Source organism: Sinocyclocheilus rhinocerous, unplaced genomic scaffold, assembly GCF_001515625.1.
Source record: "Sinocyclocheilus rhinocerous isolate Xijiao unplaced genomic scaffold, SAMN03320098_v1.1 scaffold14, whole genome shotgun sequence".
Lineage (NCBI taxonomy): Eukaryota > Metazoa > Chordata > Actinopteri > Cypriniformes > Cyprinidae > Sinocyclocheilus > Sinocyclocheilus rhinocerous.
The window spans coordinates 10,410-17,388 of record NW_015629561.1 but is presented as its reverse complement, the minus strand read 5'-3'; the positions used below and the strand labels follow the sequence as shown (position 1 = coordinate 17,388).

At 34.4% G+C, this 6,979-nt stretch overlaps 1 protein-coding gene across 1 annotated transcript in view; it reads right to left on the bottom strand.

Moving 5' to 3' along the window:
* The window catches only part of LOC107739264 (pleckstrin homology domain-containing family A member 6-like), a 97,341-nt gene extending 91,556 nt beyond the window's left edge, over nt 1–5,785 (bottom strand). Inside the window, exon 1 of the mRNA XM_016551303.1 lies at nt 5,658–5,785. The gene's annotated coding sequence lies outside the window, so the exon portion shown is untranslated. The remainder of the gene's footprint in view (nt 1–5,657) is intronic.
* Nucleotides 5,786–6,979: the final 1,194 nt, after the last annotated feature.

Genomic DNA, 6,979 nt, shown 5'->3' with positions numbered 1-6,979 from the left:
CTATTTTTAACTGTTTTAAATTCATTTTAAACCTCTTAAATCCATTTTTAAATAATTTTCAAAGTTTTTAAATTCCTTGTTTTATTGTTGTGATTATCTTTTATTATTATTTTATTTTCTTTTATGTAAAGCACTTTGAATTACCATTGTGTATGAAATGTGCTATATAAATAAACTTGCCTTGCCTTGCCTTGCCTTGCCTAGTGAGACGTTAAAATGCTATTAACCAGCTAAAGATTAAAGGAGCATGAGAGAACAGCTCATATTATGCTCATATTATTATCTTGAAAACTTTTTTTCCTTTAGCAAGTGGCCAGCATGCATGGAAACTCCTTCAATAATGTGTAAAAAGCATCCCAGGATGCACCTCATGAAGCTGTTTACTAAATAATTCACATTATGTTAGAGTATTAATTCACCTCAAAGTTTATAGAAAAATTGCCTAAATATTTTTTTAATGAAATGAAATAATTTGTATAATATAAAGAAAAATAAAACATATTTTATTAAACAAAACAAAAATCTATTAAAAATTTAATTAAATTAACAAATTTTATAGTCAGGTTTTTTCCCTGTTTTTGGCTTCAGCATCCTGCAACCCTACATAGGACAAAACGTTTGGAGAATAAAATAAAATAAAATAATAAAAATAATTCATACACAAAGTTCCAAATATATTTTTTCAAACTGATTAAAAAAACCTGAAAGCACACACACTTCCTTGTTATGCTTAACATCGACTCCCAGTGGCCATATTGCAATAATAACTCCACTGTCTCTCTTGATAAATAGAGATCACATTAATTTCATGAGGGAAACCATTCCCTGGCAACAATTCAGAAACAACATGTGGTGAGAAAAAATGAAAATAAATAATGAGCTCTGTAACTTTTAATCCAGAATGCTTTACAGTGACCAGGTCAGGTTAGTAGCAGTTCACAGGAAATTATTAAAAGATTTCTCCATGGACTGGAAAATGATTACAAACAGTCATGTCTAGATGGATGAGGTTCAATCTCTGGGTGTGGGTTTGTTTTGGAAAGCATATGGTTGTTTGTGTGTATTAGTGGCTTGTACGAGTCACATGTGCAAGTTGAAAAACGATGTCAACACATCTCTCCCGATGACATCCAGCCGTGTTTAGACAAAGGTGCATTCTATTCTATGTGCCCGACGTCTCATCAGAGAGGTATTTAACTCTGTCCCTGTCTTTGCCTGTGGCAAAATACTGCGGGTGTGATTAACAGGTCTCTACAAGCAACACAACTATATTCCTCCAGAAACATGTTATCTTTGTTTTCTGATTCTGGACCAGTTTCCCCACTCAACCTTACTATAACCTCTTTAAGAGTAATTAAAGAGCTGATTGCAGATCAGAGGAAATATCAGCCCCAAATCACTGGGTTATCATACATCCCCAAGTTGGCCAGGCACACTAAAATCTGACTTTCAGTAATGGAGAAAAGAAATCAATACAGTCGTATTTGTCATCTGAATATTTTTTGCCTACTGTTTTTATGAATGCTATGAATTCAGACACACTACTCTTTTCACATACTGTTTTTTGTCTACTCTAACAGAGAAGTATGCATATTCAGATGCTGTAAAAATGTTCATAATTTTAACGGTAAAGGCCATAAAATGCTATGTAAGTAAGTTTACATTAAGTGACTATAATTTACTATAAACACTAAAACTGTAATAAATCTTACATGCCATTCATTTCACAGTAAAATACTGTTAAATTGACAGTTTTTGGATGGTAAAAAAGTGCAGGTCATTTGATAATTTACAGTTTAAAAAAAGCATAAACTGACATTCCCAGAATTCCTTGACATTTGATGGTGTTTCATTTAAATAATTGTTTTTCTTGATAGTTTTGTATTTACATTATATATATATATATATATATATGACAACAAGACTATTAAGAAGAAACAATTATTGAATGTCCTGTATATATATATATATATATATATGTAAGTATGTATATATAATGTTAGAAACAATCTAACAATCTCTATTTTGTATACAGCACTATAAAAATAAAGGTGACTTAAAGACAGCAATATTGTGAAATATTATTACAATTTAAAATAACTTTTCTATCTTTTTTTTTTTTTTTTACAGTGAGGGTTAGTATACTATGAACTAGTATTAATTTACAGCTGTGTAAAAAACATTCTGTGTAGCATTATGATCATAACAGCTCCCCCGCTGGACAACTGCCAAAAATATCTCTATGCCAGCAGAGCAGCCCAGCTAAGAGTGAGTACGGGACCACTCAAAGAGCAATTAAACTGGCCAAAGCGGTTCACAGAACAAAGGAACCATATCACTAAAGCACCATAAGTCAACCCACTCTCCCGAATCCCCGTCAGATATGACTTCCTGCGCCCCATCTCATCTTCTGCTCTCTCTCTTTCATATTAGCCATCTAAATGATGCTCCAGAGACAGAGGTGGGAGGAAGTGACTTGTGCAGACAGCGCACAGATACTGAAGGCTCTAATTTACACTGTGTGTGCTGGATGGGAGAGGATACGCCTATGGAACCTGGCTATTGCTAATAATGCTGTGTCTAATTAGGACCCCAGATGGCCTTGCACAGTAAATCAAGAACAGGCAATACAAGTTGCCGTTTCATCTCATGGTGTCAGCCCTTTATTTTAGACTGTGTTCTTTTTTGAACAACAGACTTTTGCCTTGTTATTTAGTCCCAGCTTTTTTTTTTTTAAGGATCTCTGTCTGGAATCTTTATGACTCACAACGCTTGCAAGCAAATACTGTGGTAGTGGCAAAGCTATTGATGCCATTCAATGGTAATATTGGTTACTTTTAAATATACTATGGTACTGCATGTTTTTCCCTGATCTATGGTATTTACACAGTACAAAATCTATAATGTTCTAATTATATTACCATGGTTAAAAAAGGTATAATTTTTACCAACATACTGCTCCTTCATGTTTAAGAACATTAAAGAATAGTTGTTAAATAACTGTGTGAATTTCATTAATAAATGTCTGGGTCATACATCACCTCAAAATAAAGACAATAATAATAATAATAATAATAATAACATACCCACTTTATATTTTTATTAAATTTGCCCTAAATGTTTCTTTTCATGAGATTCATATGCTTATTAAACAATTGTTCTCATCCACTTAGATATGCTAAGATACAGTGGGTACGGAAAGTATTCAGACCCCCTTAAATTTTTCACTCTTTGTTATATTGCAGCCATTTGCTAAAATCATTTAAGTTAATTTTTTTCCCTCATTAATGTACAAAAATGTCAACAATTCTGTGTTTTTCTGTCAATATGGGGTGCTGTGTGTACATTAATGAGGAAAAAAAATTAACTTAAATGATTTTAGTAAATGGCTGCAATATAACAAAGAGTGAAAAATTTAAGGGGGTCTGAATACTTTCCGTACCCACTGTATCTGCTTGATATGCTTAAACTGTCTTGCTTGGACAGTTTCTTGGCAATTTCTTTGACCGTTTTTGTGATATTTACCCAATTAGGGAGAAAGTGGTAAAGGCTTTCCTTATAAAAGTCGAACCGACTTTGTGTGGTGCAAGGGTTTTTTGGGGAAAGGTGTGTCTAAATAAGCTTTTATCCCCACACAAACTCAGATAAACATCACACTCCCACATGGAACACTGAAGAGCTCCTTAGACACAGGACACAAGTGGGGTATTCTTCCCCTCTCCCGTCTGTCATCTTCAAGCTTTTTGTTCACCTCTCCTGATCCATCGGCCAGTGCCAAATCTGTCCATCCAGACACCGAGGCAACTATTCACCCTGTGCTAGTCACGTTGAAGGACGCCAGCCTGGTCCAGAGAGCAGCCAATCTGACAACCGCCACTGCCAAACCAACTTCTGCCATAGCAACAATGCTAAAAAGATCATATATTAACATGCAATTACAGCAAGGGTGGATCTTTGAAATTTATGCTGTTGTGGATGCAAAAATTAGGCTTTATAACCCAAACTGCATTGCAAGTGGTTTACATAGGATGTTTCATAACTTTTAGCACAGTTCTCAATGTTTAATTTATGCTGGCTTTTCTGCAGATGATGGCAGCCTGCCCATCAAAAATTAGCATCTCTGCATTTCCACCGAAACCCAAATATAGCGTATAAGTTAGCAAGTCTAAAATGAAGTCAAGGAATTTATGGTCTCCTATTTACATTTTTAAGCTGCCTCTTGGCTTATTCTAATCAGAGGTTTAAACCCAGAATGCAGGATGCATATCAAAAGCCTACAGCAGCATCAACCCTTCTGCAAGTCTTCAAATCAGTTTGTTTTCCAGATTTTGGAATATACCACAGTCGCAAAACAGGTGCTCTGTTCTTGCCAGAAAAGAGTAAATCAAGCAGCAGTGGTTGGTGAAACACCGTTCAGGAATGAGTCACGTCTATAATGAACAGTTTTTGCTTGGTTTGAGGTGATGAGGGCATATTTTTGTTGCGTGACGCACACCTGGGCATCTGGATGACCTCAGACAACATCTGTCTTAGCATTTGTGCATGTATCTTCACTGTATATCATCTGTTTTGCTGCCTTTAAACTAACCTGATGAATCATAACTTAGTCAGTTCATTTACCTGTGCATATGTTGCAGGGATATTGTAGTTAACACTAAAACTATTAAAAATGTGATTATTGAAATTAAATAAAATCTAAATATTGAAATAAAACCGAAATAAAGAAATAAAATATAAATATTAGATGGAAAACTTTAGAAAAAAAAATAGAAATAGCAACTAACCAGAAAAAAAATAATAAGTTGAAGCATTACATTTTGTAACTGGAAAATAATAAAAGCTAAAATAAAACTAAAGCTAAAACTTACCCTTAAATAGACTTAACTAAAACTGAACTGAAATCTGAAATAAAATAAAACCTAAGTATTGAAATAAAGCTGAAACAAAATAAAATAAAATATAAATATTCGATGAAAGGCTTAAAGTAAATGAAAATTTGAAATGCCGTCTTGGCAGCTAACTGAAAAAAAGGTGAAGGTGACGCATTAAAATTAGTAACTGAAAATTAATAACAACTAAAACAAAAGCTAAAACTTAAACTTAACTAAAGCTGACCTAAAACTAAAATAATGTAACTTTTTAAAAAAGTTATAAAAAAAAAACATAAAAAGTCTAAAAAATGTACTAAAATTAAAATGAAAACTGAAAATATAAAAGGTAATTGAAAATATTAATAAAAACTACAATAGTACAAGTTATACTAAAACAACACTGATATGTTGGATTATTTAGATCACTTCTAGAAGATCAGAGGAAGTCCTTTAGGTGTTCGCATTTAAACTTCATATGCTCATATCTAAACACTGATATTTTACATATTTACCCTAGATCTGCAAGATATTGTTATCTGTAAGACAGGAAACCTTTGGATTAGCCTCTTCTGGTCTTCAGACAATGCATCCAAACCACCTTCACTGTCTAGACACCTTGTATTGCATATTGAACACACACACACACACACAAACTCGCATGCACCTATTGATTACCTCACATCTATCCTGGAGCTTGCAACTGAAAAATGACAGAATGGAAACTGACTTTTTCCTTCTTATTTTCACCCAGCTAGAGATTTCCCCAAAAGAAAGAGGTGATCCTACCTTACTGAGAGTTTTTGTGGCTGAGAATCGTCTCCGTTAAGTCCTTCACTGCCTCCCTCCCTTCTCCGTTACTGTGCTCCTGAAGCGTGGTGGTGTGGTCTGAAGGGGAGTGGCTGGCAAAGAGAAAGAAAGGGAGAGGGTGAGCGAGTGAGTTAGAAAGGGAGAGCAAAGAATCAAAAGCTCCAGGGTAAAGATGGTGAAACTTGAAACCACCGGTGGCCCTCAGACGATCATTTCCCCCTCTCCTTTCTTTCTCCTCCACTCATCAACCTCAGAGAAAATCCCTTCCTGGTGCGTAAGAGCAGCTATTTTTTTCCCCTCCAATCCAGATTCAATAAAGAAAATGAATAGGAGAATTGTACATCCACATGGCCGTACGTAAAAATATAACCTGTCAGCCAGATTCCTTTTTTAAACATACACAATTGCACACAGAAACACAGCACATGTCATTTTCCCACACTTGGTTCCCTCCCGTAATAGCATGATTCTTTCAGAGAGAAAAAAGCCATGGCAACATTTTTTAATAAAGGGAAAGTGCTGAGGTCAGGTGCACTGTGGCTGGCCATGAGAGAGTGTCTGACTGAGCATTTGGAGGAGGCTAACAACCGTACTAAAGACAGCGATCTCACGTGAGGCATAGAGGACTGGGATATGGGTGGCGATTACACTGCACACTTTTCATCATCATCTTCTCACTCGCCCTGCATACTTTTCATTGTTCCTCACGTGCCCGTGCAAGCACACAAAGACATGTACTGAGTACACACACAAATAATTAGGCCTCTTGTGCAAGAACACCCAATAAGATCTCTGTGTGTGCTGTGAGAATTGCACAGCCAAATATCATACTAGAAAAAGCATTACATTTTATCTAGCTTATATGGGGTTTGAGTTACAATTACTGGGAAATTTCAACACACATTTAATAAATGCAGCAATATTAAAATTCTGTTCAATACTGATAGGGTATACATTTTGATACATTTTCATGTTATGGCTGATAACGGATAAATGACCAATATTACAATTTTATTTAGTGGTGTATTTAGTGTTATATTCTATTCAGTTTAAATACATTTCAATAAATACTCAAATCAGTCATTTCAAAAGCAACAAGTGAATTCAGGCATCACAGTAAAATGTACAGTCCAGTATAAAAATTGATATTTATTTTGAGATCTGCCCAATATATTTAACAGTTTATTAGATTTTTACATTTTTATTTACACATTTTAAGATTACAAAAACAGGAAAAAATATTTCTAAATATTTGAAACTGCAATAATATTTCATATATATATATATATATATATATATAC